The 21,004-nt window shown below is 39.7% G+C and overlaps 1 protein-coding gene across 1 annotated transcript in view; it reads left to right on the forward strand.

The window, feature by feature from the left end:
• TMEM67 (transmembrane protein 67) overlaps positions 1-21,004 on the forward strand; it is a 4,866,727-nt gene that overhangs the window by 2,658,958 nt on the left and 2,186,765 nt on the right. The gene's annotated exons all lie outside the window — the stretch shown is intronic.

Below are 21,004 nucleotides of genomic sequence, written 5' to 3' on the forward strand. Positions count from 1 at the left end.
AATTGGGCGCAAAGAAGCTAAAATCAGGCTGTAAGTCAAGAACATAAAAAATAAATGAAGATATTCTGTGGACTCCATTCATATGGGATGCCAGCAACAATTTTCTTATCAGACAAGAGGAGACCAAGGGTTGATGGAAGGTATAACTCAAAAAGACTGAAAATACTGAATTAACAAAACCCCATAGAGGATTGTAGTACCACATGCACAGCCTGTGATGAAAGAAGAAAAATCCACTCTAGAAGGCATTCTCAGACTTGGAAAAAGCATATGACAATGTCCCAAGAAAGCTCATCTGGGTAATCCTCTCATGAATCAAAGTCCGAGAAGCAATTGTAGAATTAGTGAAGGCTAAATACAAAGACTCAGTGACACAGGTACAGTGTTTGGACTCAGAGCAGGGCTCACAGTGAGACTGGGTACCCATCATGTTTCAGCTCCGAGTCCAGTCTTGTTCACACTGGTGATGGACTACATCAGTAAACAGACCTGAGGACCACCAGCAACAAAGCTGCTGTATACAGACTGTGTAGCAGTACAAGCAGATTCAGAACAGTAACATCAGCAAGTGACAGGGGACTGGAATGCAAAACTGAACTCTTTTGTTCAACTTTTTCTAGAATTCATAAATTCCAACGCCTTGGATCAACTTATTCACACCCCCACCAGGGGCAGCAATATCGTAGACCTGGTCATTACCAACATGGGAAACCGGTGTTTAACACCAGAGGTCACTTCCTCGTTGGTCAGATCCGACCACAAGCTAATCAGCCTAGACATCCACATCCCACCCCCAGCCCCAATTAGGGAAACCATCGTAAAAAACTTCTCCAAAGCCAACTTCACACTTCTTAAGACAGAAGTGGCAAACTTCATGACACCCATGCAGATGGACAGTAGAGGTATGATTGCCGAATCCTACACAAATGCACTTTATAAGCACTTACACGAGTGCATGGATCATGCTATCCCTAATAGAACCAAGATGTTATCCTCCAGAAAAAGGAAGCCAATCTGGTGGTCCTCTGCCGTAAACAAACACTACAACAGAAGAAAGAAACTGTTGTAAAAAAAGAGTAAAATCCCATGACTGGAGGAACTCCCTGGTCAACCTCAGTAAGAAGCTGAGATCCCTCATAAAATCCTCCAAAGCTAGTTACGAAAAGAAAATTGCCACTGATTCTAAAGACAACCACAAAGCATTCTATAGCTATGTCAAGAATGTAAATGGGAACACTCAGATCTGCTCTGAGTTACAGCACAATGGCACTAAATATACAGAACCAACTGATATTGCCAACATCCTAGCAGATAGGTTCAGTGCTAACTTTACCCCCCTCTCACCCCCTAGAGGGCCCATCTCTATACCGGAAGAATGCAAAGTTCCTATAATCACAGCTGCACAGGTAAAAAAAACACTCTCCAAAGCCAAGAACACAGCATCCAAGGGACCTGACAATATCCCAGGCTGCGTTCTACATGAACTACAGAATGAACTGTCACCCTACCTAATTACCATGTTCAATCATAGCCTCACTTCAGGCTTTGTACCCACTGAATGGCACACCGCGATGGTTATCCCACTCTACAAAGGGGGAGCCACGACGGACCCCGGGAACTACCGCCCCATTAGCCTGACGAGCCTGGTCTGCAAGGCCATGGAACGTATCATCATGGAACTCATAAACAAAGACATTGGTAATCTCCAAACTCTGGGATTTGTAAAAGGCAGATCATGTCTCCTAAACCTGATTGACTTCTTTGAAGCAGTCACCAAAGCCATAGATGAGGGTAAGGTGGTTCACACAGCTTATCTAGATCTTGCCAAGGCTTTCGACACCATCCCCCCCTCTGGAATTATGGATAAGTTCACTAAACTAGGTATAAATCCCTATGTCACAAGATGGGTTGCCAACTGGCTCACGGACAGAACCCACACTGTGAAAGTAGCGGATTCCAAATCCGTCATCAGACCAGTGACAAGTGGAGTACCACAGGGTTCAGTCCTGGGTCCTCTCCTGTTTGGTATCTACTTCTCTGAAGTGCAGGCCAACACAGAAGGTCTTTGGCTAACAAAGTTTGCAGATGACTGCAAACTAGGAGCCATAATCGAAACTCCTAACTATGTGGACAAACTACAAAAGGGCCTCAACTGAGACAGATGCCTGGTGTCATAGCCATGGCCTGAAGCTCAATGCCAAAAAGTGTATTGTCATCCCCTTTGGTAAAAACTCTGTACCCATGAACTACCACATAGCTGGTAGTCTACTTAATGCCGAAAATGTGATGAGACCTTGGGACACAGGTGGACAGTAGTCTCTCCTTTGATAATCACATTGCCACAGTGGTCAGGAAATCCTTCTACGTGGCTCATCTCATCACAAAAGGATTCTCATCCAGAAAAAAAGAGGTCATTGTTCCCCTCTACTCATCACTCATTAGACCCATTATAGAGTACAACGCCCCTTTTGGTATGTACCTCACAAGACATCTACAACAACTGGAAAGACCACAGAAATACCTCACAAAGAGGATTACTGGCCTCAAACAGATGCCCTATGCAGGCCGTCTCAAAAAACTACAGCTTTACTTTGTCGCATATCGCCTACTCAGAGGCGATCTCTGCCTAACATACAAAGCTATATCAAACCCAGAGCTGTTGGACATGCTCCACTTAAAGAAATCCCAATCCCTCCAAGCTACACGCTCTAGGGACCTAAACCTTGTCACCACAATAAACAGAACATACTGGAGGGATAGATTCCTGTCCCAGAGACTTCCCATACTCTGGAACAGACTACCTATCTATGTCAAACAGAGCTCCTCATTAGCACTCTTCAAGAAAAATCTTGATTGGATGGGAAATGGGAAATTCACCCCGGGGATCACTTCTGTGGCTCTGCTCGACAGGGGCACAAGAAAATAATTTTTTGGGTGGCGAAAGCCAGGGTACATTTTTTGGCTAGGCTTGTATGGGCCCTAGGGCCGATAGCCTAGTACCTATGAACCTATGAAGGCACATGGGATAAAACTGAGTACAGATAACAGAATGGTTTTGTCAGGAAATGGAGAATAATCAGATGAAGCCATAAGAGAATGCTTTTGTCAGGAAATGGAGAATAATCAGATGAAGCTAAAATTGTGATAGAAGAGAAAATAGCAGAATAAGTTAACACCTTCAAATATCTGGGAACTGTGGTTGAGAAGAAGGGAAATCTGAATAAGGAGGCCAAAGCAAGAGTAAGAACTTCAACAGCCAGTTGTGTAACAGAATGCCAAATAATATGAAAACTAAGGTGTACAGAACAGTGGTGTGACCAGTACTTGTGTGGCAAAGAAGCCTGAGCAAGGAAGGCAGAGCAGCAGAGAAAGCTGAAAGGGATGGAGGTGAAGTGCCTGAGGCAGATCAGCAGGATGCACATTGCAGGACGTATGAAAAAATGAGGACATAATGCAGAAGTCAAAACAGCCCGACTGCAAAGAAGGTCAAAGGGACCAGTTACAGTGGTCCAGTCAAATGTAAAGGGAAGCAGAGGATGACCTGGTACAGCAGATTTGAGACACACGAGAAGGAAAGACAAGACAAGGACATCCTGTCAAAAGATGGCCAAACTGTACAACAGAAGACCTGTGAAGGCTAGGTATGACTTTCCAAGAAAGAAGGGTGGCTCTTAATTGAGAAAAGCAGTGACAGTTGAAAAGGCACCTTGACTCCATGTGGAAATGGAAAAGGGGGGTGATGACGTTGAGTGTTATGTAGCCTGTAACACTTACTTTGTAAACAGAATGACTGAAGCATTTTCTTGCATATAATCATCAGTGCTGCTCCTGTATCACTTCCTGTCTGCCATTGAGAGTCCAAGGATAACCACTGCAAGCCTCATAACAGAGAAACTTGCAAAACTTCAGTATCCACCCTATTTGAATGTACAGAGATCTTGGAGCAAGAGTAATAGGGGAGTGAGATTCAGAATTTGTTGCTTAGTCAGAACAGCTTGTACTTGGGAAACGGAACCAGCAATCCCTTGTCATTGTATGCATAAATGATGCCCCTTCCTTTACTGTTTACCAGTAAAAAAACAGTCAGTTTAGTTGCTTCTTTAGAACTTATTTCATACTCTTATAATCTCTTAATTGGAACTGCACCATTTATTCACATCTTCCAACTTCCTACAATTATGGCATTTTGTTTCTTTAAAAGTTAGTTTCGTGAGCTGTGCTTTTTGTTACTGCTACAAAGACTTCTCCTGAAGTCTTCATAAAGCAATCTCCCAAACTGGTTGTCTTATGAATTATTACTGAACCCAGATAACAATCAGGTTTTCCATTCTTACTGGGTTCAAGTTGATTCAAGGCTCAGAAACAAGAAAACTTAGACCACTATGAGGTATAGTGCTTTACATGGCATCTGTTTTAAAAATGTTCTTCAGTTTATCACATATTGCCATGTCTTTAGCAACCAATAAAGGAGCTTCATTCTTTCTGAAAAAACAAAATAAAACACTGCCAACATTATCCATGTCTTTCGGTCATATTCTCCAAACCTTAATATTTGGACATGCCATTAAAAACAAACAGTTTTATCATCTGACTACTTGAAAAGTTTTGACAAAGTTATTTTAAACAACAAACCTCAAATTAGTCAAGGGTAATAATGTCTCTTCTAGTTTAAATTTCTCCAAGTGTTTTTGGTTTCTAATACCATGATGGCAATGGACCCCATTTCTAAGGCAAGGTATGAATAAAGTTCTTGAGATCAGTATTGCTTCAGTCTTCAATGTTAGTTGAGAGTGCACTTCATGACACCTGCACTGTGCCCAGAACTGCCTTCCTCTATAGTTCATACAGGGTTACATGTTTTAATAACCCATTTTGAACTTAATGTCCTATAAGGACAACTTAAATTTGGTCATGCCAGTTTTACATTACAACTCACAGGACTTCTCTTTGACACACAATAATTGTCTTTCGGCTTTTCCCGGTTAGGGGTCGCCACAGCGGAACTCCGGTCCGCTAATGAGTGGCAATGGATGTTTATGGTGCCGAGTTGCCAGCCTTTTGCCCATCCTTCAAAGAAGGCACACACATTCACGCACGCACCTACCTGCATGTCTTTAGACGTCACTCGACAGCGGGGAGGACATGCAGACTCCACACAGAAGGCATTCCTGCTGAGAATTGAACAGGAGAGCCTCTTGCTGTGAGCCAACAATGCTAACTGCTGCACCACTGTGGCCTACAAATACTATTTACTCTGTGACGCATCCTTTCCTAAATTCTAATGGTCCAAATACTTAGAAGCATAAACATTCAAATGAGTTTAAAGAGAATTTTCAGGCTGTAGATTGGTTTTGAAGACAATGTTTCAACTGCTGTCAGGATAAGTTCACTATATTCCACATACTTCCTAATTTTTTTTTTTCAGTTCTTTGCCCCACTACCTGCCAACCATCAGACCCCCCCAGTCTACTGATCCATTTGTTCCCTTCACAAAGGGAGAACAGAAGGAGGAAACATGTCAAAGCAGCCATTGGGAGCAGTTCAAGCGTGTTATTCATCTTCCTCCATCTTTCTACTGAGAGAGAATTGCAATGAGCCATTTCGGAAAGACATTCTCTCTCTTCCACAAGTCTTTTTTTCATGCTATTACTTGCTTCTTGCTATAATTCAAATTTCAATAAAAAAAAAGTTAAAGAAAAATGCATAATTGTACTCTTTGGTAAGTCTAAAACCCCCCACAAACTACAACATTAATAGCACATCCCTAAGAGTGGACCCAGTGGTAAGAAATATAGGTACACAGATTGAAAGTAACCTGAACTTTGACCATCATGTGTTCATGGTGGTGAGGAAGTCCCTCTATGTTGCACAACTTGTAAGTTACAGCATGGCATCCAGAACAAAGGAGGTTATAGTTCCACTATAGTCGTCCCTCATCAGACCAGTCATCTAGTATGATGCAGTACTGTTCAGCACGTGCCTGATCAGGCACCTGAAACAAGTTGAGCGGCCTCATAGGTTCCTAACCGAAAAAATACAGGGTGTAAAATACATGTCCTATGTGGAGCATCTAAGGGCCCATATCCCTTTACTCTGTCTCCTACCGACTAATAAGGGGCGATCTATGCCAAACCTATAAGTAACTCTCAGATGCAGCCCTGATGTAAATGTTACACATTCGCAAAACAATAAAAAACTGCTCAAGGATTACCAGATCCAAGATCTAAACCTAGCCTGTGATGTCAATAAGACATGCTGCAGAGACAAATATTTTGTCTCAGTCTACCCCCTCCTCTGGAGGAGCGTCCCCATTTTCATTGGGCAGAACCTTCCACGACCCTCTTCAAATGCAACCCGGACCAGTGGACGGGAAATCATAAATTCACTCCTGGGGTAGTGCTCATGTCCTTTATGGACAGGGGCAGTGTAGGCACAAAATTCTCAAAAGCATTGGCGTAAACTTAAACCATCACCCACCCCTTGGGTAGTGTAAAATGAGGTAAATCTCAGTATCAATGGCACAAACCTAAACCATCCCCTACTCCTGAGTAGAGTAAATGGGGAAATTTGGGGAATCACTGGTTAAGCTTGTAATTACTTTAGAGCCATTAGTCTAGTAATCTCCTATGAATAAAACACTTGCCTTTGCATCTTTTGCTTTGGCTTTGCTTGCCTGGGCATTTCATGCTTGTGTACTGTTTCCTCGGACTGTAATATTAGTGTACAGAGTGGAACTGCACCGATAAGGAGAGAAAAAAAAAGACTGGTGCATTGTGCTGTCAGAGTGAAAACAATTTCAAAGTTTAAGTAAGGGGGAACAATGAGGGCTTCCCCCACAAACAAAAAAGTATGTGTGTGTATATATATATGTATATGTATATATATATATATATATATATGTATGCCACATATAGGCTCATTGTGTTTTAGTCATTTTTGATATGATCACTAGCATCTTTGAACCAGCAAGTGCCATGGACTCTGCACATGAGCTGTTTAGTCCACGAAATTTATGGAAAGTGACAGCAGAGTTCTCACTCTGGGAATGCATCTGTATTTCATCATTACACAAGGTGCCAACTACTGCCTCATGATTCCTTAACTGTTGCTCATCTTTGCACCCACATCCAAAGTCTGTTTTATTTTGAATGGGTTTGGAAAAGTTAAATTCAACTAACAGCTCTTTGTGGCTAGTTTCATTACAAACACAACTAGCAAACCTACCTCGCAATGCTTCATATACAGTCAAATCACATTCACAATTTAGTGTATTATGTTGCAGTGTGACTACATGATGTTTCACAGTTTCAATGGCTTTAGGGTTATTAATACTTAAAACAAAAGCTGTCATCTGGGTTCAAAATGTCCATCTAATACATAACCAGTTTCTTGTAGCTTAGCCTGTGACCGAACCAAATTTGACTGAACCAAATTTCAAAGTATCCTGTACACCAAGAACAGTGATGTCACTATGTGCTGTCTTCCAGAATCTCACCAGGCAAGAAAAATAAAAACACATTCAGTAGCTAGCTTAAATGTATCAGTTATTTCCAAATGAGTAATCTGTGCAGAACAAAGAACACTTCTAAATAATCTTTTTGCAGCTTTTTTCCCTCCTGACTGCACTCTATTAAAAAAGAGCACAGCGGTCTTGACAGTGAGTCCATGATCAGTCACAAGCTATACTACAGCCCAGCCCAAATTTACAGAGGCTCAAGACTGCTAAAATGCCACACAGCAATCTCAGCATACCACATAACTCAACATTTTATTTTTATTTGTTTATTTTACATTTGTTTACCGGGAAAGTCCAACTGGATATATGTCCATTTTCAGCAGATGCCGGAGGCCTGGGGAGAAAAGCTCCAGCAGATTGCAAATACATTAGGAACAATAGAAACATTTAGAGATAAGTATAATATGCAGTTTTCAGTAGGGTTACAAACATAGATAAAACATAGTAGACAACATCAAAATAATGCGGCTTCAGGTTTCAGACAATAATACACGCAGTTATGGGCTAAGCCCCTTCAGGAATTCATACACTTAGAGTATAAGATTGAAATGCTTAGGGAGAGTTTGCAGGAACAGCGGGTGGTGATTAGTCGGGGTTTAAGCGTACAGTGAGAAAGCACAACAGCAAATAATGGACAAAGAAGGGAAGAAAGCATAAAGTGATGTTCTACTTATATTTGGCAGTGTAGGGATTATTCTGTAGGAGCAATAAATAAAAAAAACAACTCGGGGATGAAGAAATATGTTTTTGGAGCACCTTGTCTTTAACAGCAGAGTACTGCAGCAACCAAGGAAAACCCCTCACCATCCCCAAAACAACTCAGGCAACTGCCCCATACAGTTGACTGCATTTTGATTTACAGAGTGCCAAGATATGCTTCTTGCAGAATTCACAACTGTGTGCCTAGTCCTGGATGGAGTTACTTTTCTGAGGGCAGCTTCTCACTCAGAACATATGAAGGGTATAACCATACATCGTTTACAGCCATTCAAGCAAGATAGAGGTATTAGACCTTCAAATAGAAAGCACAGAAGATTGTAGATCCCTAGCTGCATGCAGCTGTGTTGAGACCAGCACTATCTCCACTACCAGACAGGCAGCACCTCCAGCAATCTATGACAAATCTAATAGGTGCTACTGTCATTCAGCCCACATTAGTAAACACTTGGAAAAATGGATATGCACTTTCCAACCATCTCTGTAGCCAGCTTAGTTAAAATAATCATCCTGAGAAAATGAAAAGGTAGCAAGGGTCTCGTGCTTACTGACAACAACCTATTACATAAACTGACACAGTGTGTGAGTGATGTAGTTCTGTAATGTTTTGGAGGCAAAGCACAGACACAAAGACACAACAAATAAGCAGGTTGTCAACACCACACAACTTCATACTAAATCAGTCACACACATCAGACCAAACACAAAGGCCTACATATGTTGAGGATCTTAAAAGTAACCTACTTAAAAAGTTGCTAGAATAACAGGATTTCTGTTGGCACGCATTTTCCGAAGGAAATGAAGTCAGAAATAAAATGTATGTCATTATTTAGGAATTTCAGTCTTAAATGATTTGCGAGAAAGCCACAAAAACTATGAACAGACCAAAAATATGAGGCAAAAATCTGATCTGGACATTTTGCAAGAATCTGTACAGATGAAAGGTATACATGCTTTAAATAAAAAAAAATAATAATGTGAAGTTTATTGTTTAGACTCCTATCACTGAGCAGTAACACTTTTTGGTTTCTATGGGTTTTGTTTGCTGTATCGGTAGGTTTACCTTTAATTAGCTTTTCTGTGTGTTAAATTAAGTCCAGTTGCCTGTTGTTTTTATTTTCTGTTCCCTGTTGCTGTAGTTTTTGCACAATAGCGTGTATTTTCACGTAAGAGGCTGCAAATACTTAAGAATAACATCAACCATACAGAGTGTTATATGTGTGCCTATGTCTTAAATGATAATGTAATAACGGCATTAAAATACATAAAAACACAAATAAAGATCCCCTTATTTTGGAAATACAGCTTTCTAATCATACATTAAACAACCCCATCAAAGGACTGTCACTTAATACTAAATGATATAATTAAACTTGTGATTTTTGGCCTAACTAAAAAAGCAACACTGTCATTAAAACAATCTACATATACAACACTGACACTGAGATTGTACAAGACTATACATAAATAATAAACTGCCTTTCTCACAACAACCTAACAATGTAGTAAAATATATAACCAACAGACTAGGAATTCTATACTAAATTCAAAAAGAGCCTATCAATTGATACCAGGCATATACTAGGAAAAAATTCTATTCATGACAAAACTTTTTTTATGGATGCAGTGCTACTGACAATACTAATAAAATTTGTTAGGATACAAATGCAATATAGATATTATAAAACTGTAAAACCACTAATTAATAACCACAGCTGCTACATTATAAACAAAACTACAAAAGCTATTCTATGAACACGGACTGAAATTTAATTATCACTATTTCACATGCAAGAAACTTCATTACAACCAAGGCTCATCTTAAAACTTACTACTTCAGTAGCAATCTGCAGCTAGAAACCTCAGAACTAACAACAAAAGTATGCTTCAAGTTAATAAAACTAGATGTAGGCATAGGGACAAGGCAGCCTACGTCACGTTATCTGGATAGTGCAGTGGAAATCACTTCCACTACAGTTAAGATTATTAGAAAATCACAGTGTCTTTAAACAAGGCTGTTAAGTCCCACCTCCAGATAACATTATCCTGTTGTAAGTACAAGAATGGCATCTCCCAATTTTCAACAAGTAACCACTCCACCTCGAGGAAATTTTCTTATGTCATTGCTATGTTTATAATCAATGTACATGCTGTAACCACAGTAAGATAAATGTGAATGGTGTTAATTTCCAAAGCCTCTTAACTTTTATGCTCCACTGTACTCATTTACTGTTCTACAGCTTTCTCTCTTCTAATACCCTTATATTGACTTCTGTTTCTCCTCTTTATCCTCAACTTTCAGAAGTGCCCCTGATCTTTATAATATCCTTGTTTTGATCCTTTAAATAACAATAAAACTTTCTTCAAATTTCTATATGTTTGGACAGTACTTTCTGCACTACTACTTATTTCAGTGTTGCATTTCTTTTGTCTTTCTATCTTATACAATTTGTTTAATGTGCTGATATTTTGTGTACCTTAGTATACTAGGGCTCCTCTGGAAAAGGGCAATGCCCTGCAGGGCCAACTTGGTCAATAAAATGTAAGTAAATAAATAAGCAAACAACCTCCTGTGTAGGAGTCTGATTCTGACCCCTTGACTACACACTCATGCATGCCTAAATATACTCGCATGCAGACACTCACTCACACTCACATATACACATGCACAATCATATTTATAAAGGCACACAACCACATACACGCACTAGCGCACACTCGCATACACACTTGCACATACTCGCACGCTCACATTTGCACATCAGCACTCACACTCGTATATAATGTGTAATGTGATCATTGCTTTAACTGCTACTAGCGATCGCAATTCAGACCGTTAAATCCACCCAGTGAGATAACACACACTCTCTTAACACTAAATTCCAATAATTTAAACTTTAGTGACCCAAACTGCAGTAGCATTATTATACTCTTTTCTCTACTACACTTAAAGCTAATGTTTGCCTTGGAGCTACATTCCTATTTACCCATTGTATTATCTCCTAGCTTTTTGTGCAGTCACCATTTAGTTTAAATGTTAAAAAAAAAAAAAAAAGATGGTCAGAAAGCAGAAAAAGGCATTTTAACAATAAACTGTAAGGGCAGCGAAAAATATTTATACACAACAATATTAGCAGAAATAAGTTTTCAGAACACTGGTTCTGCAATAAGCAGGCACAGCAATAATCCCTTCAGCAAAATAGATGCGACCAGCAACTACAGAACGTTAAAAAAAAAAGACAGATTGCCAGAAAGTAGCTAAATGTATTTTAACAAACTGTAAGGATAGTGAAAAAATATTTATGCTTATACCAGTATTAGGAGAAAAAAGTTTTCACAACATGGGTTCTGCAATAGGCAGGAACGATAATAATCCCCTCAGCAAAATAGATGCGACCAGCAACTACACAGCACAGGATAGTTCCTAGAGATGCTTAGATTCACATTTTCATTGGATGCCAAAACCAGACTGAAAGGATCTACTGAATATTTAATTAATGTTTACTGGTTGAAAACAGTGGAAGAGGCTGGTATGTGGGTGGTCCTTCTGCATAAACAGAGAGAAGTAGAAAAAAATAACAAAGGGCGTTATTACCTAGCCATTGTAGTGCTCGCATTTAGTTTGTAGCTCTGCGAGAGCATTGCAGGCTTAAAAGATGGTTCACAGTACCGAAGCTGTACTGACAGGGGATAAAGAAACGGTCAAAATTGTGATTTACTGTAGCAGTCTGCATATTTTACAGTGCTATAGTCAAAAGATAGGGGAGAAAAATGCTAAAAATATGAGGAAACAATTGAAGAAGCACGTAGTGGTCCTTTAAATTCGGTAATAGTTGAGCTCGGTGGCACTTGAATGGAAAGCCTATTCCATGGGAAGGGGTAGTCTGTGGGAGAGAGATCTATCAATCGTTTAAGTAGTGATACAATTCAGGTCCCTAGATCTTGTATATCTGGTATTGTTTGACTTACGAATATGCAGGAGATTCGTAAGTGTTTGGCTTGCAGATGCCTTGTAAGCTAGACATAGATCACCCCTCAGCAATCTGTAGGAGACTGAGTAGAGGAAAGGCTTTAAGGCACTCTGTGTAAGGCAGGTTTATTACATCCTATATTCTTTTTGTAAGGAACTCCTGAGGTCACTGTAGTTGCTACATATGCCTGGTCAGGTACATACCGAAGGGAGCATTGTACTCCATGATTGATCTGATAAGGGCAGAGTATGGTGGGGTAATGACCTCTTTGGATCTAGATGCCATGCCCTTACTTATAATTTGTGTAACATAAAAAAATTTCCTCATCATTGTGGCAACATGGTGGCCGAAGGGAAAGCTGCTGTCTATGTGCATGCCTTATCCCTGACCGCTAGGTTGACTCATAGGGGTGTATTATCAACATGGTAATTATTTGGGATTGTTGACTTCCCAAAGGGTACAATTATGCAATTCTTATTATTCATTTTAAGACCATGGCTTTGGCACCATTTGTTAGTCAGAGGATAGGCCTTCTTGAAAATGCTAGTGTCTGCAGCAGAGTTGATGATAAGCTCCAGTTTGCAATCATCTGGAAACTTAGTCAGCCATAAACCTTCAGCATTTGCTTCCATTTTATGGAAGTAGATGCCAAAGAGGAGCGGGCCCAGTCCCGAGGCCTGGGGGACTCTGCTAGTGAATGGCCTTTTGGTGGATAAAGCCTCACATATTTTTATCTCCCGAGTCCTATTAGTGAGCCACTTGGCTATTCATCATGTGATAAAACCGTTTATACCTAAGTTAGTGAGCTTTTCTATAATGCCTGAGTTGGGGTATTGTATTAAAAGCCTTGGCCAGGTCGAGGTAAGCTGTTGCACAGTCTTGCTTTCATCCATTGCTTTGGTGACCCTCTCAAAAAAGTCCACCAGATTTAATAGGCATAAGTTCCTTTAACAAAGCTGAACTGTCATGGGTTTAGTGTATGTAGGTTACCTATGGTCCTAATTTACCATGTTCACGAGGATTCTTTCCATGGCCTTACATATGAGGCTGGTCAGATTTAAGGGCCTGTAGTTGCTTGGATCAGTGTTTGAACCTCTTTTGTGCAGGGGAATGACTGTAGCCTTCTTCCATTTCTTGGGCACAAAACCTAGCTGTAGGCTCCATTTGAAAAGTGATTCAAGTGGACCAGAAAGGTCATGCTTCATGCTATTTATTAAGCATCCTGGGATATTATTAGGGTCCATCGATGCAGTGTTTTTGCCCTTCAAAAGTGCATTGATGACCTGTTCCCTAGTAATGGTTGCGTGATTCTGATATGTGGTATTGCCTTTGGACTATTGCTGGAAAGTGGGGGGAGAAATCTGAGCTGAACCAAAAGGTTGGCAGTGGCCTCCAGTTTTTTTAATTCCTACAAGTTTTTGGATTGCTAATACCATGACTGGAATGGACCCCATTCCTAAGTCAAAGTATGATTAAAATTCATGAAGCTAGTATTGTTTCAGTCTTTGTTAGCCAGAAGTGTTCTTTACAGCACCCGCAATGTGCCCAGTAATGACGACTCCTGCAGTTCATACGAAGTTACGTGTATCAGTAACATATTTAAGTATGATTGTAAATTCTTTTTTTATAAGACTCGTTGCTCTTACTACTGTTGGAACTGTCTGGGTATCCTCCTTACACATTGCCCTTGTTTATGCCTACAAATCCTGGTATTTTATGACTTTGTCTCTCTCTCTCTCTCTGTATGTAAGACAGTTTAGTCGGTGTAACAATTTCAGTGATAGATGGTACTTTTGTCTTCTTTTCATGGACTACTATATATGTGGTTTTCTCACATCTATTTTTTGAACTGTTGGTGATGGGTGATCCCATGTGATATAAACTTTATCATTTTCTGTAACGCTTTGTGGCTTATGTTTCCCGTGTTTTTCAACTACTTTAGTGTTGCAATGTTTACACAATCCCCAATGCAACAGTTTTGCCACATTGTTATGCCTTTCAGTAACAGTCCTGCCATTAATATATGACAACCAGCAACAAGATCTGTCACTGTTTCCAATTCTGTTTTACAAAACCTACATTTGTCTGTTTCTCCCACATGTTCAATTGACTTTGTAAACCAATGTGTACGTAGTCCACTGACTTGGGCCGCCAATATTAACCTTGCATCTTTTGGTTTAAATTCACCTTTCCTTAACCATTCCTGCTTTTTGATCCTGATCAGCATGAGATTGTTCCAAGAGTTTTCTATACTTTGAAGTATATTTTTGCATTTTCCACATTTCTTGCCTTCTCATCCGATCCTTCACCTTATATTCTTTCTTTTGTTTTTTGGTGCATTCAGTTGCTGTCTGATTTTTATCTACTTCTGATTTGATTTCCATTTCCACTTGACACCGATATGCTTCTGCTATACTAAGCTGAGAAGTCATCTTAGGTTCATAGATTAGTACTAAGCTAACTGCCCTTGCGAAGTTGTGAGCCATTTTAAGCCTAGCTAATTATCCCTTGTGAAACTCAAACCCTGCACCTTGTTTTTGTAAGGCAAACACATTAACCATTAGGCTACCCTCCCAACCCACTGATTAATTGATTTTTATAAACCATTTGATGACCATGAAGCATCCTTGTTTTCCTGTTTAACTGATCCAAAACATTTTAGGGCCATTCAGTCACTCTAAAACTGTAAGTTTAAGGACCCACTGATTAATTGATTTTTATAAACCATTTGATGACCATGAAGCATCCTTGTTTTCCTGTTTAACTGATCCAAAACATTTTAGGGCCATTCAGTCACTCTAAAACTGTAAGTTAGGACCGGAAGAGCAAATTGCTTTATAGCTTCAACTTTGTTCCTAGATGCCAGCGCTGTTTTCAGTATTAATTTTAGTCTTCTAAAATATTCCTAAGTTTTATTTACATTTGTTCATGTCTTATTGTTTATCTTTCATCAGTATTTATATGTATACTTGCCCAGGCTCTTTCATATCACATTTCTGTCCCATGCTGATGTTTTCTTGCTGCTGCAGCTTTCCAGCTTTAAAAGTTCCTTTTGTACATTTGCCAAGACCAAATGGCATTCTTATATCATATGAAAAGTTTTGAGCACTTGCGGTTGTGCTTTCATTTCCTCCTCTGGTGAAATATACAGTTTTAAATCATCCACAAAAAGATAAGTCTTTAAACTTTGTTGTTTTCTGTGAGCCAAATTGTAGCCATGACCTAATCTGTTAAGTTTTCTGTTCCTTCCCTTGCTGTGCAACCCCAACTGAACTCGTACTGGTTTCCTATCAAAGGCTCTGAAGTATCTTCATATGGCAACTGATCAGATGTTTCACGCTCCACTTATTTCTTCATAATTTGGGAATCCATTGGTCTATCCTGCTGTGATTTTATCGGAGTTAGATTTTATAAACTAAATCCTTCACTTTACAGGTAATCCATAACCTCATTTTCTATTTATGTAACTTCTCCATTACTAATCCGTTTTTCTACTTTTCCTCTTTGTTTTCTTATTTTCTGTATGTAAAAATTTCCATATTCATATGTCTTTGCCTGTATTTCTCAAAGTATCTTTGGTGATGCTATTTTTGTATTGATTTGTTTTGCTTTCTCCCTTGCATAAATATTATACCATATCTGCGGTGGTGGTGCTGCGGTAGCGTTGTCGCCTCACAGTAAGACACTGACCGGTTCGACTCTCAGCTAGAGCGTCTTCTGCGTGGAGACATGCGTGAATGGGCGTACCTTCGTTGAAGGTTGTGCGTTAGGGCTGGCAACTCAGCACGTAAAAATCAACTGCCAATCATTAGCGGACTGGAGATCTGCTGTGGCGACCCCTAACCGGGAAAAGCCGAAAGACACAACAACAAAAACAACAATAAATATATTTTCTTTCCCATGTCCATATTTTTTCTTCAGATGTCTCCTGTTCATCCTGCTTCTCCTTACTTGGAGGACTAGTTGTTACATGATGCTGTGATGTAACCTGTGTTAGACTTTCTACAATGAATCCTTCACTTCGCAGGTATTCCATAACTTCAACTTCTATTTTTTTAACTTCTACATTACTAATCTTCTGTTCAACATTCCCTCTTTGTGATCTTATTTTTTGTATTGTGAAATTTTCCATATCTGGACGCCTTTGCCTGTATTTCTCTTTGAATATCTTTGGGGCTGCTTTTTTTATAGATCAATTTTGGCTTTCTCCTTTCCATAAATATTGCACCAAATTAGATCTGTCTCTCTCTTTCCCATGTCCATATTTATTTTTTATACTTTTCAAAAATCTCTAGATTTTTTCTTTATATGTTCGCACTTCCTCAGTCGCTTCTTTTTCCAAACGGCTCAAGGTTTCTTGGTCTAGATATTTTTTGTCATAAATCTGTTGTATTAATGAACACAAATTTTTATTTGAAGTTTCTGATAGTTTTTCTTGTGAAAGTATTTTTCTTTCCTCTAATTTCTTTCATAATCTTTTTGTCCATCTTCTGTCTGGAAATTCTGGGCTTCTTGCACAATAGTAACAATACATAATTTCTTTCTTTTCCTCAGTAGTCCACTCTTGTTGTCTTTATGGCTTTTTTTTTTGCTATCATTTTTTATTTTTGTGGACCAGTACTTCCTTCTATAACACGGGGACCATCCTCCCTATGGGCCTGCCCTTGCCCCATTGTAGGAATGTTTCCGTGTATTGAGGATTTTCCACTATAATTTTTTCCAGGCTTGGCACCAGTGTGCCTACCAGGATTGACACTTTTTAATTCTGGGTTTTGTGCACCCATGTATTTTTTTTTATTTTTAACCTGCTTCTGTCCATGATGTATGCTATATAAATACAGTCTATATATCAATGTCATCTTGGTGAGATTTTATAAAAAACATGGTCCACCTCGTGAAGGTACTCACCAAGAACTGAGGATTAATTCAATCCCAGCAGTACTACTCTTCTTTGCTTGCTGATTTATGAACTCTTCATTAGGATCCCATGTTTCATGCCATTTATTAAGCATCCTATTATGTTATCCAGGCCCATCAGTGCAGTGTTTTTGGCCTTTGAAAGTGCATTGATGACCTGTTCCCTATTAATGGTTGGGGGGATTGTGGTATGTGGTATTGCCTTTGGACTATCGGTGGGAAGTGGTGGGAGAAATCTGAGCCAAACCAGAAGGTTGGCAGTCGCCACTGTTTCATTGTGGGTTATACCATCTACAGTAAGTTCTGCACATTGTTTCGTATTACCCCCCTGAGGTTACGGAGGTAGCTGTAGAAAGCTTTGTGGTTGTCATTTGCCTGTAAAGTTATTTTTTCTTTTTCCAGTCTATCCTTTGACATGTTAATTAACCATTTTAGTAGCCTGTGTAGATTGTTCAGAGGGGTTTTAGTATGTAGGGCTTTTGTCCTCTTATGCTTGGCCAAGATTTTTATTCTCTTGTTGTTTAACTGATTGAAACTGTGATCCCACCAGGGTGGCTTGTTGTTGGATTTTATCTTATTTTTAATACTAGTGGGCACAATTCACTCTCTACAGCTAGCAGTATGACTGTGCAGAGATTTTGGAAATAGTTCAACATATACTGTGGTGTTTACTGAGTTTGACGGTGCTTGGAATTTAGCCAAGGTGTTGCTTGGTAGAATGAGGTTAGCTTTGGAATAGTTTCTAAAGACTTTTGGTTTCACTGGATCCTCTGATTTAATTTTTATTTCAAGCAATACAGCCTGTTGCTATTCATATTTTATATTCCAAATTAAGTTTTTAATGTTTATAAGGACACTGTAGGGGAAAAAAGAAATAACTCTAAGTAAAACAAATGTATTAAACGTTTTATTCAAATATGCAGTATTTGTATAAAGCATTTCACTATATGAACTGCATGCTATATTGAAAAGCTATTTTGTATAGTGTGCTTTCACGGGGTATTTATTTAACATTTGTTTACCAGAAAATTCTGACTTGGAACAAAACCAATTTTCAGCAGAAGCCCAGGGAGAAATGCTCCAGACACATGTTTTTATAATGTGGGAGGAAACCAGAGTACCCTGAGAAAACCCACATGAAAACAGGAAGGACATGCAGACTCCATAAACAAGGTAGCCCAGCCAAGAATCGAACCAGAGAATCACTTGCTGTGAGGTGACAATGCTACTGCTGCGCCTTCCATTTAAAATGTGTGCTGGGGGATTCTTTTCATTGACTGTTCTCTATGTTAAAGATATTGAAGTTAACAAGTACCCTTTTTTAAGATGGAAGAGCAGTGGAGCAACACCATTTGGTGTGGGTTCCAGTGTTTACTACTCTGGGGAGAACAGGCTAGAAATGATGTGGGGAATTATGGTAATGGAGTGTTGTCAGAAGACAGTGAGGGATCTCATCAGAATTAGTGATACTCATGGCAGTCAGACTTCAGTCTGTGGATAAGGCTTTATTTGTAATCTTTGCCTGTGCCTTGCAGCAGGTTAGTGATAACAAGGAAGAGTACATCCATGCAGCATTTGCAGTACATATTAGATAATGTAGGACGACATGAGTTTGTGTTGATAATCAGGACCTAAATGCATCTATCTGGTCAGACAAAACAGGATATGAGGAATGGTTTGGGTCCACATGTATGGGACTACATGAATAAAGGAGGCCATTCTAGACTTCTCTCTCGCACATTTGGCTTGATGGTGGCTAAGACATGGTTCAGCAAGAGAAGCAGTTAAAGATTACTTACTAGAGTGGTCAACATGGAACTCTGGTAAGACTTCCTCCTAGTAAGGAGAGGGCACTGGGGTAGAATCTAAATAGCCCACAAGGGCAGTTAGTGTAGTACTAATCTGTGACCTCTGAATCCGTGATTGCAAAGTTATCCCCAGTGAAACTGTTGGCCCATAGCATAAACCACTGGTTGCCCCAGTCAGCTGCAAGCAGTTGTCAAAAAAGGCTCAAAAGTCAACAGATATCAGTCTGAAGACATGGAAATTGACTGGAGTGAAAGCACATGAGTTCAAGGGTTCTATCACCTCAGGAAGAAGAGGAAATAGGTTGAGTTGAAGAAGAATGGTAGTGCCTCAAAGCAACATGTGTGGACTGTAGAACAGATATGCAGCTGAGCCAGGTGTGGAAATAAGGGACGTAAGGAAAGCTGGTGGTGGAAGACAGAAGTCGAAGTCATCAAGGGACATAAGGAGGGCTGGTGGTGGAAGACATAAGTCCAGGAAGTCATCAAAAGAAATGAGGAGTGCAAGAAAGTGTGGGGGATAGAAAAGATAGACAGGAGTACAAGTTCACTAACAATGAGACTAAGAGAGGAGTTGCATTAGCAAAGAGCAGGGTATCGGAGGCACTCTACCAGCTAAAGTGATTTGGTAGATAGCATAAGGAAACTCTATCAAGTTGCAAGGCAAAGACAGAAAGGTAAAGAAGCTATTCATCAGATGTCCTTCATAAGGGGATGCCAGCAACAACCTGTTTACCACACCACAGGACATCAGCGGCAGTTGGAAGCAAAACATCCAGCAGCTTCTTAATGAAGAAAACCCCACAGAAGCAATACTGTTCCAGTTACAGCCTACAATGAAGAAGGAAGAGGAGTCCATCATAGAAAAGGTAAGCACTTAGAAAGAAAAATTAAGTCAGGGAAGGCAGCAGGTTCAGATGAAGTCATAGCAGGTATGATGAGGTTGTTGGATGAGTTAGGGAAGAAATGGCTTCAGAGGATATTCGTAGCAGTATGGAAAGCTAGACATATCCCAGATGACTAGAAAACAAACATGTTAGTGCCAGTGTAGAAGAACAAAGGGGACATTCATAACTGTAGGGAGTATAGAAGTATCAAACTCCCTTCACACTGCATGAATGTTCTGGAGTGGATAATAAATGAATACACAGAGTACTAGAAGTCAAGCTGGGGGATGAACAGTTCAGATTCAGTTCAGGATGCAGCCCAACCAACCCAATATTTTTAGTGAGACAGATAGTTGAGAAGAAGCTAGAAATGAAGAAAGAGTTCAACTGGGCATTCCTAGATTTGGATAAGACAGTTGTTAATGTCAGCAAGTAGGAGAAATTAGAAGACGCTGAGAATTGAGATTGAAGGGAAAATAGTTGAACAGGTTATCAGATTCAGTATCTGAGAGGAGTGGTTTAAGAAGGAAAGTTTAAATGAGGAGATCAAAGTTAGAATTAGAGAGATTGCAGCCACTTGGCAGTGTGTGTCAGGTATAGTGTCCAAAGAAGCTGAAAAGTAAGGTTTTCAAAACAGTACTGCTGTATCATATAGAAAACTAAGCAGTGAAGGCAGAGCAGTTGAAGAAACTAGAGATAATGGAGGACGCTGGTAGGATGCACATTGTGGTAGAGATGAAGAAATAAGGACATCTGAGCAGAAGCCCAAGAAGCTGCATTTGCAGAGTAGGTCAAAGAGAATAGATTGTGGCAGTTCAAGCATATCTGTAGGAAAGCAGAAGACAATCTGGTGAAAAAGATTTGGGACAGACGGGGAGAAGGCAAGAAGAACCAAGGGCATTCAGGAAAGAGCTGAATGGATTGTGTGAGAAGACCTCATACAATCCACTACAATTGTTGAAGAAGGTAGAAGAGTTGGATTAAATTGAAATACTTGGTGACAGTTGCTGCAACACCCCTACCCCTATGTAGAAAATTGGAAAAAGTGGTGTATGAAAAAGATGATACCTTTTTAGGTGTAAGAAGGTATAAGGTTTTGAAGTACAATAAGAAAAAGGCTGAACTGAAGCAAGTTTAAGTTGTTATAATGCTGTGATCTTGGGCTGCTGGGCTTGGAGTGGAGTGTTAAAT

Source organism: Protopterus annectens, chromosome 3.part1 (genome assembly GCF_019279795.1).
Source record: "Protopterus annectens isolate FY-2018-M chromosome 3.part1, PAN1.0, whole genome shotgun sequence".
Lineage (NCBI taxonomy): Eukaryota > Metazoa > Chordata > Ceratodontiformes > Protopteridae > Protopterus > Protopterus annectens.